General features: G+C 37.8%; 2 long non-coding RNA genes across 2 annotated transcripts; both read left to right on the top strand.

Annotated features, from left to right (window-relative positions):
* LOC121251225 lies at nt 1-1,532 on the top strand. Its single transcript, XR_005937932.1, has 3 exons — nt 1-79; nt 332-421; nt 1,459-1,532. It is a non-coding gene; the product is annotated as an uncharacterized LOC121251225 (long non-coding RNA).
* Nucleotides 1,533-7,341: 5,809 nt separating this feature from the next.
* LOC121250714 lies at nt 7,342-8,188 on the top strand. Its single transcript, XR_005937840.1, has 3 exons — nt 7,342-7,449; nt 7,947-8,042; nt 8,138-8,188. It is a non-coding gene; the product is annotated as an uncharacterized LOC121250714 (long non-coding RNA).
* The last annotated feature ends 1,970 nt before the right edge of the window (nt 8,189-10,158 follow it).

Raw genomic sequence — 10,158 nt, 5'->3', positions numbered from 1 at the left:
GTTATTGAATAATAGCGTGATGGGCGAAGAGGAAGATGGAAGGCCACCCAAGCCTTCTACATCGATTTCACTCACCCAGGTATGATACACATTGGTTATTTGAAAATATCGCAGCGTGAGATATTATATCATTTAGTTAATCCATTGTTTATTTGTATATTATAGGGATATTATGGAACTGTATATCCATATAACCTGCCATATACGATGCCTCCAATGACATATCCACATCCATATCCATATGCTTGGGGTAGCCAAGTAAAATTATTTAGTATATTGATTTTTTTTAATGCGTGGGTTTGAGTGATTCTAAAAAAGTTGGTAATTGCAGCATCTGACACTGCCACCCTTTGGACCAACCATGTCATCCCCTATGTCGAGTAATCCGGAGGAGTTGAGACGAGGTGAAGATACAACCCAAGTAGTTCATTTGAGTCTCTTTTTATGATTTTTTTTCTTGTACCTCCGTATTTTTCTTACTGAATAACGTGCATTCTGAAAAATGCAGCATTCAGCGATGCCACCATATGTGCCAACTATGCCCAACCCACATTGCACAAGTGAGTCATCAACTATGTCATCCAATGTTGTAGGTGAAAAGAATTTAAGAGGTACATTTTTAACCATATGAGTTAACATCCACATTATATATTAAAAATGCAATGGTCCTAACCATGCAATCTTCCTTGTCAGAAACATATCCACATCCATATCCATATGTTTGGGGTAGCAAAGTAAAGTTATTTTAGTATATTAATTTTTTTTAACGCGTGGGTTTGAGTCATTCTAACAAAGTTGGTAATTGCAGCATCTAACACTGCCACCCTTTGGACCAACCATGCCATCCCATATGTTGAGTAATCCGGAGGAGTTGAGACGAGGTGAAGATACAAACCTAGTAGTTCATTTGAGTCTTTTTTTATGATTTTTTCTTCTACCTCCGTATTTTCCTTACTGAATAACGTGCATTCTGAAAAATGCAGCATTCGGTGATGTCACCATGTGTGCCAACTATGTCCTACCCACATTGCACAAGCGAGTCATCGACTATGCCATCTAATGCTGTAGGTGAAAAGAATTTAAGATGTACACTTTTAACCATATGAGTGTACATCCACATTATATACTAAAAATGTAATGTTCCTAACCAACCAACCTTCCTTGTCTAAAACGTATCCACATCCATATCCATATTCTTGGGGTAGCCAGATAAAGTTAATTTAGTATATTAATTTTTTTTAATGCGTGGGTTTGAGTCATTCTAACAAAGTTGATTTTTTGCAGCATCTGGCACTACCACCTTTGGACCAAACATGTCATCCCCTCTGTCGAGTAATCTGGATGAGTTGAGACGAGGTGAAGATACAACCCAGGTAGTTCATTTGAGTCTCTTTTTATGATTTTTTCTTCTACCTCCGTATATCCCTTACTGAATAACGTGCATTCCGAAAAATACAGTATTCGGCGATGCTACCATGTGTGCCAACTATGCCCTACCCACATTGCGCAAGTGAGTCATCAACTATACCATCCAATTCTATTGCTAAAAAGAATTTAGGAGGTACACTTCTAACCATATTTGAGTTAACATCCACTGTATATATTAAAAATGCAATGTTCCTAACCATGCAATCTTCGTTGTCAGAAACTTCATCTGATATAAATATAGAGTCTGATACGAAGGGGATGAATGAAGTATCAGATGATGATAATAGAGTTGAGCCTCCAAAATCTGGTATGCAATTTGCTATTGATAAGAGGTTTTAGACTATTGCAAACGATACGTCAAACAAGAGGGTTTTGGTGTTATCATAAAAAGGACGAAGAGAGATCTAGATGGGGGTGCGAAGTATGTGACCATTGGTTATGCACGTGGCGGCAGGTACTATCCTAGCCACAGTAATTTATCAAAGCCACGACCAACGACAAAAACTGATTGTAAGGCAAAGGTAAATGCTCGCATTGTGAATGGGGTATGGGTGTTGACCAGTGTTGATCTTGTTCACAATCATAGTACGGTTAGCCCACAAAAATCTAGATTTTTGTGATCTCACAAATGTTTAGATGAATATAGTCAGAGGATGCTCGATTTGAATGATAGAGCCGATATTCGGATAAATAAAAATTTCCAAGCACCTGTGATTGATGCGGAGGGGTTTGAGAATTTAGCTTTCCAAGAGAAAGATTGTAGACATTTTATTGACAAAACTAGATACTTAAGAATGGATAAAGAAGGTGGTGAAACACTAAATGACTATTTTAAGAGAATGAGGAAAATGAATGATGACTTTGTTTCCGTCATAGATGTGGATGATGAGTTTAGAGTTAGGAATGTGTTTTGGGCTGACGCACAAAGTCGGACGGCATATGAGTATTTTGGAGATGTTATCACGTTTGATACAACGTACCTAACAAATAGGTACGGGATGCCGTTTGCTCCCTTTGTCGGTGTCAACATCATGGACAGTCCGTACTCTTAGGGGCAAGCTTGATTTTAAGCGAGGACACAAGTACTTTCGTGTGGTTGTTTGAAGTATGGTTAGAATGCATGAATGGACGGGCACTCGAAGCCATCATAACAGACCAAGACCGGGCAATGAAAAATGCGATTCAAATTGTATTCTCGAATACAAGACATAGATATTGTCTCTGACACATAATGCGGAAACTGCCGTAGAAATTAGGATCCCACTCAGCATACAACGCAAGGTTGAAGACTTCCATTCAGAGTGCAGTCTATGATACACAGAGTTGTGAAAAATTTGAGGAGAAGTGGGGGCAGTTAATTCATAAGTATGACCTTATTGATAATGCATGGTTGCAAAGGTTGTACACCGAGAGGTCATTTTGGGTATCAATTTACTTGAAAGCTGTATTCTAGGCTGGTATGAGCAGTACCCAATGGTCTGAAAGCATGAACGCCTTCTTTGATGAATATGTGCATTCCGGTACAACATTAAAAGAATTTGTCGATCAATTTGACAATGCTTTGAGGAAGAAGGTGGAGACGGAGACGATAGCTGATTTCCAATCGTGTAACCAAACAATCCCATGTGTATCCCTATTCAAAATTGAGAAGCAGTTTCAATCATTGTACACAAATGCAAAATTTAAAGAGGTCCAAGCAGAGGTTTGGGGGATGCTTTTATGTAACCCTTCACTTTTGAGCACAGAAGGTAGCATTTCCACCTTCAATATTTTCGAAGAAATTTCCACACCTGATGACAGTCCAAAATTGTGAAGTATATAGTTTACTTTAATGAAGACGAATGTGAAGTTAAATGCACGTGTGCCCTATTTGAGATGAGGGGAATTCTCTGTAGGCATGCATTTAAAGTCTGTCAGATGAAGTACATCCATGTGCTGCTAGAGAAATATGTGTTGGATCGATGGAGGAAAAACTTAAAGAGAAGATACACACTGGTTAAGAGTAGCTATGATGATTTACAGGTCAATGCGGACGAACGACGGTATGACCTCGTCGTTAAAAGATGTCTAAGATTTGCAACGTGTGTATCTCGAAATGATGAGCATGTGAATGCATTCTTTCAAGTTTTAGATGAGTTTGAGCAGAAGTATGTAGGATTAGATACTGAGTCCGGTTCAACAAAGTTAAAAGAGAACATGCTCGGTGATAAGAATAAGAAAATATTAAGTCTGCACGTTGTTTGGGGGAAAGGGAGACCGCCAACGAGAAGAAAGTTCCCGATGGTCGAGAAGGCTACAAGGAAGAGAAAGAAGAAACATGTATTACATTTTTCATCGTCAGTTGTGTAGATATTGGGCTGCATACATATATTGTTCCTAATAGATGTTAATTTTTATTTTCCAATTTAGACTTACAGGAATCTATTTGATGACGATGCACATAATGTTGACCTCCCGGTGTCAAAAGTTGGTGCTACTGTTGAGGAGGTTGTTATCCCAACCCAGTGTGGTACTCTAACACAAGTAAGGCCTTTGGCCAATGATGAGATGTGAGGTCATTCCCACCTTTTGGCATATATATTTTTCTGGTCTTAATGTAATGTCAGAAATAATTTTGACATTTTAAATAAATTCAGGCTATGCCAAACTTGCCCCATGGAACTTAGCATACATATTGTCCCTGAGTTTGGGTTGAGCATTGGCCTGCTAATTGTGTATTGTATTTTGGAGATCTCAGTCTTTTGTGAACTGGTATTTACATAAAGACTCAATGCATTATTTTCCTTATTTTTTTTTATGGTTATTCTTAATAGTTTGGTGATCTAGTCTTCTTATATCTTTGATCTCTGATCATTTTAGGATTATGTTCAAATGGCAAGAAATATTCAACCACTTCTCCCCTCCGAGACAAAACAGAAAGATGGAGGTCCCTTTAATTCAGCCCACTTTAGTGGATTTTCCTGTAACACTCCGTATTTTAGTGTATTTTTTAATTGAAAGATTATTTGTTATTAATTTAAAATTTATTCTCTTGTTTTAAAATTGTTGGATTTTTAGTTGTGTTATTTTTATGATTTTTAGTTTACGAAAATTATTTTTGAAGTGCTTTCTCTAAATTAATTATTTTTATGCGTTTAAATTTCTTCTCAGATTAAATTAACTTGTTGTGGGGTTTAATTATTTATTTTCATTTTAATCACTGCGTTTGAATTATTTTATTTTACTTGCTGTGTTAAAATCGTTTCCGTTGGATCGTTTTTGTGACCCAAGATATGAGGATTGGACCTCATTTCTTTCTCTACATTTTCTCTTTCCTCTTTTCTTTTTCTTCTTTTTTTTTTTCTTCTCCTTCTTTTTCTTTTCTTTTTCTCCTCTCCTCTCCCGCGCGCCGCACGACTCTCCCCCTTTCTCTCTTCGTCCGTTTCTTCTTCCACCCAGCCCCGCCGCCTTGCGCTGCCGTGCGCGACACCGCCCGGCCCACTGTCCTTCCCAGCCACCAGCGACCACCCTCCTGTAATCTCAGCCCCAACTGCGCCGCCGTTAGCTCCCACGCGCATCACCAAGCCGTGGCACTCCTTGCGCCGCTGCGCCGCCGTCGCGCCACCCCCGGCCACCATCTTCTCACCACATCATCCTCGACCTTCTAGCAACCCAATGGACCCAACCCCACCTGCGATCTGTCACCGGTGAAGCCCCACCATCAACATTTCCGTTTTGGATATTTTTGCACTTCAACCGCCTATTGCGCCGCCACCCACGGCCAACCACCACCACCACTAGCTTCACCGACATCCCTAAGCCCTACCCTATCAATCTCGGGTCTTCGTTTACACCCATTCAAAAGTGAGTTTTTGAGACCCACGGCCACAGTGCTTTCGGCACTGTTTTGTTGCTGCGTTGCCGCTTCTAGCACCTCCGTGATCTCTCAAAAATTATATTATAGCATTGTAAGTATTTTTCCCAAAGAACTTTTGAGATTTAAATGTATTTATGCTCTAATTCATATTTACTGTTAATTTATTGGTGGTTCCGGACTGAGTCCGAGGAGTAAGGGGATTGGTTAGATTGGATGATGGAGTTGTTTGTGTGAGATTGGTTTATGCTATGAAATTTGCTAGCTGTTTCGGGTTTAAATATTGGTGTTTTGAGTTTGACGTTGGTCATGGTGAATATTGATGATTTTTAGGAAGTGATGATATATTTTTGGATTATTGGTTTGATGTATTGGAAATGTTTAGAAGGGTTTGTTGGGGCCTTTTAACATCTAGAAGTGTTGAGATATTTTTTCCTGTTGTGGAGTTGTGAACGGAGAGAGAGTAGTGTGTAGTGTCGTCCTGATTAAATTGTTAGTAATTGTTTGGGACTGCGAACTGTAGGAATAAGTGTGAGTTATTGGAATTTGAGTTGACATTGGTTTTGATGCTTGTATTGGACAATATTGAGATTGGTATAGAATATTTCGGGTCGAAGTGTGGGCTGTCCGGATTATTATTTGGCTGATTGAGTTTGATTAGACTTACTGAATTATGGTCTAGAAATTGGGTATTAAGTTATCTAAGACCAATTTTGTGTTGTTGGACTTTAATATTTAGTTTATATTATTTTTATGAATAGGTGATGAGACGGATAGAGACCGTATTCAAGTCATAGATAATGCGCTGCAGGAGTCAGGTAAGCGGGGTTCCTATGCTAGACCTTACACGAATTATTTGAGACTGAGGTTGATTTTATGAAAACTTTACATATTTTTGTGGTGAAATGAGAACTTGAGAAAAACAAAACCAACCTCGGTCGTTTATTTGCATACTCATGAAATCTGTACGAAAAAGAGAAAAATATGGTCTGACATGCATTGTGTAGAAATGAGCTAAATTCTGTCATGTGGTTTCTGAAATCTGGAAAAAAAGAGCGATATTGAGAATATGAAAAGTTGTGCATTTATTTAGAAAGATGTTCTGGCTTTTGTGTTTAGCGTGTATAAACTGTCTGATTCTGTTTTGGTACTCTGTATTATTTTGATATAACATCTGAAAACCTTTGGCATGGTGTACTGGTTTTCGTATCTGACTCTGTCTCTACTTTGCTCTGCTCTGTTATGCTCTGCTCTGTTTGGGTTGGTACCAACTTCTCTGTCTCTGAGTGCATCCACTTTGGAAACAAAGTGGTTTTATTGTGGTCTTTCCTGTGTGCACACTCGGGGCTCTGAGAAGAATAAAGGAAAGATTTCACCTCTGTCTCTGCCTGGTTTGGCCACCGGGGTTAGCACAACCCTACCACGGGGGTGAAACATGGTCTCTGCTCTGTTTGATGCTCTGTTTTGATCTGATGATGATACTTAGTTTATGTTATGCCAAAGCACTATGAGTTTTACTTGTCTTAAAACCATCGCTCTGTTACTTTTGAAAATATGTTCTGTTCTGCATGATAACTTTGGAAAATATTTTATTCTGCATGCTCTACTTTGTAAATGCTCATGTTTACACGCTAGCATATGATTTCTGCTTACTGAGTTGTTGATAACTCACCCTCTATCTTCATAATATTTTTCAGATAATGTGGAGAGTCCAACTGAGGACCTAGATTAGATTGGTGAGCATGATTAAGCTGAGAGAGGATGTTAGAAGAAGGAATTCTGATGTCTTATGTCTTTTAGATTTAATTATATCTTGGGCTTGGGTTTAGTAAGACTTTTGAAGTTATTAGTTTGGTTTGTTATGACTACCGGGAGATTTTGGACTCCTTAGCTTATTTTGCTGCAGTAATAACTTTGTAGAGTTTCAATGTGGTTATTTAGAGTACTTGAGATTGAGTTTTTGCTAATAAAGTTTTGGAGTTTTATTTTAGTTGTGTTGGAAAACATGTTCTTAAGTGACAGGTAGTAATTCTCCAAGCCAACTGGGTTTGGGGCGTTACATTTTCAAAGTTAAAAACTTGTACATTACTGGACATAGTGATGGCGCTATGAATTTCTGGGATGTATCATGTCCCTTTCTTCTCCCAATTTTATCGTTGAAGCAACAGGTAAGTTCTAAACTAGTTGCTTATGTGATTTACATCAGTAGGAACAATTATTCCTCTGTTAACTTTGTTTTTATTAGTCTGACTAGCATTGTTCCTACTGCTGACTGGATGACTACTGCTTAGACTTCTCACTCCAGAACATGCTTTCTACAATGAATTTTTTTTTTTTTTTATTATAATTTATAAGCTAGAGTCGTGAAATAGGAGATCTGGAGGATGAAGAGATGAATAGGCTTTGCACAATGAATAATGATCCAATAGTTTCTACTTGAAGTTAAATTTGAACCTCTTTTACTTCTGACATGATGGGCATGTTACTTGTACCAAAAAAGAGATGTCTTAATGAACATGTCCTTGGTTCTCATTTGGGATTTCATAATGCAACCTAGAAGGATATTTAAGGCAGTAAATTTCTTAATTGCTTTGCGAGATTGTTCCAAGGTAATGGATTTAAGTTTTTCTGTTGTGCTTACTGTACTTATTTCTTTTTACTGCAGAGTGAGGATGATTTTTCATTAAGTGGTATAGCACTGACAGCATTGTATTTTGATGGCAAGTCTCGGCTCCTTGTTTCTGGAGATCAGAGTGGAATGGTGAATTGTCTCTGCCATGTCAATTTCTGAAGTTTAATCAGTTTTTCGGTGTTTAGGAGAATTTTGGTATTATACTATATATATACGATCCTCAGGTCCGCATCTTTCAATTTAAACCCGAGCCATATGCCGCAGAAAACAGTTTATACTCCTTTTTACTAGTGGTTCACATATTAGTCCAAAGTCAATGATTGCTTTTTTAACTTTCCTTGGCAGGAAGTACAAAGAAAGGAAACAATCACATCATCCAGAGTGTTAAACTTAGAAAGATTAATGGCTCGGTGCTTTCTATGAACATGAGCCACAGTTCAAGACATCTTGCTGTTGGGTATTGGGTCTGATCAAGGACTTGTAAATTCACTTTTATTTTCCTGGCTCTTCCCTTCTATTTTATAGCTAATGAATTGTTATTTACATTTGTGTCCAAGTATAATTAATAGAATTCTTGAAAGGCCCCTAGACCTTCACTTGGGTGGTATAGGGTGTGGCTGGGGGATGGGAAAGATCTTGAGCTCAACCTTAATATGGTTGATCTTGAATGATGACAGTATGTTTCGAGAACAAGTTTTGATAGGAAATAGCTAGGTTAAGTGTGCACTTTATACGTACCATGTTATTAGCATACTGTATAATAGTACTTTTCTGCTGGGGGCTTAGTTGTATTTAGGTTAACACTTCTTAAATAGTTTTTATATTTATAGAGTTCAGCTAGTATTCCAGTTTTCCTGGTAGGCTGTCTATCATCAGGTTTTATGTTACTGTCACATAAATTTACTTCTGTCTACTCATTTTTTATACAGGTTTCAGTAATTGATATAGAAGCATCCACTCTATTATATCAAAACCATATTGCCAGTGAAATTAGTGCTGGTGTCATCTCTCTCCAATTCCAAACCTGCAGTTTACACAGTTTTGAGAAGAAAGTTTTAGTTGTTGCAACAAAGGATTCATCTGTCTTGGCACTTGATAGTGATACTGGAAATACACTGGCCCGCATAAGAGATTAAACTAGGCTCACGAGAGGTCTATTTTCCATGTAGCCCATGCACAATTTCCAATATCATCGTAGGGTTTAAGGGACTCTCTTCTTACTTCTCTCTGCGCCAGGGCAAGCAGCGGAGGCTCGGCCACATCCGCTGTGATCCTCGAGCTCACACAACCAAAATGGTTCCTTCCCTTTTCTTAACCTTCTGCGCTCTCTTAACTGATCTTCTTGAGCTTTTTTTAATTGAATTCTCTCTGCGAGTATATCATTGTTGGAGAATATATTTCTTTGGATATTTGGGGTGTTATTTCCGTTTAGGAGTCGAGACAATTATTAAAATTTTATTCACACGTCAATCCTGGATATATTTGTGTAATTGGTTTTGAAATACCACAATCAATTTGTTAATATTTACTTCGTTTGGTTCAGACATTATCAACTGATTATGTTTATAGTTGGTCGATCGCCCAGATGACTTTGCATAATGCATATCATTTTTTTCATCGTCTTATTGTAATATTTGAAATATAGTTTGATTAGTTTTCCTTTCGAGCCGGATTGTTTGGTTTGTTAACTTTATGCTTATGGCTATAACAGGCTAGAGGATTGAAGAAGCATATGAAGAGGCTCAATGCTCCAAAGCATTGGATGCTTGATAAACTTGGTGGTGCATTTGTTTTCACCAGAGGATGAAACGAGAGTGAGTACAGTTTGGAGATGTTTTCATGAATTTGTAACAAACTCTTGGACCTGTATTGAGTAATTGCAACGAGTCTCTTTTTGATTTTAACTGGGATTGTGATAATACATTAGCGTCTTCATTTTAGTTGTTTTTACATTTTGAAGCAACTGTATCGTATGTACGTTAGGATCTGGAATCATTTATCAATCTGCTTATAACAGTTATTTTTCCTCAAATAGCCAGTGAAGGATTTTCATATTTGGCATAGAAACAAAATCACTTCTTATATGGGAACGACATGGATAAAAAGTATGTACATTTCCTATAAAGCTTCCTTGTCGAAAATATTGCCAACTCTAAATATCTAATACAAAAAAAATCTTGTAAATGCCAAATATCACTTCAAAAATGGCTATACCAACTACACATGCAAAACATTGAACTTAATA

The sequence above is a fragment of the Juglans microcarpa x Juglans regia genome, chromosome 2D, assembly GCF_004785595.1.
Source record: "Juglans microcarpa x Juglans regia isolate MS1-56 chromosome 2D, Jm3101_v1.0, whole genome shotgun sequence".
Taxonomy (NCBI): Eukaryota; Viridiplantae; Streptophyta; class Magnoliopsida; order Fagales; family Juglandaceae; genus Juglans; species Juglans microcarpa x Juglans regia.
The sequence above is the reverse complement of the archived record's forward strand: the minus strand, read 5'-3'. Positions and strand labels throughout refer to the sequence as shown.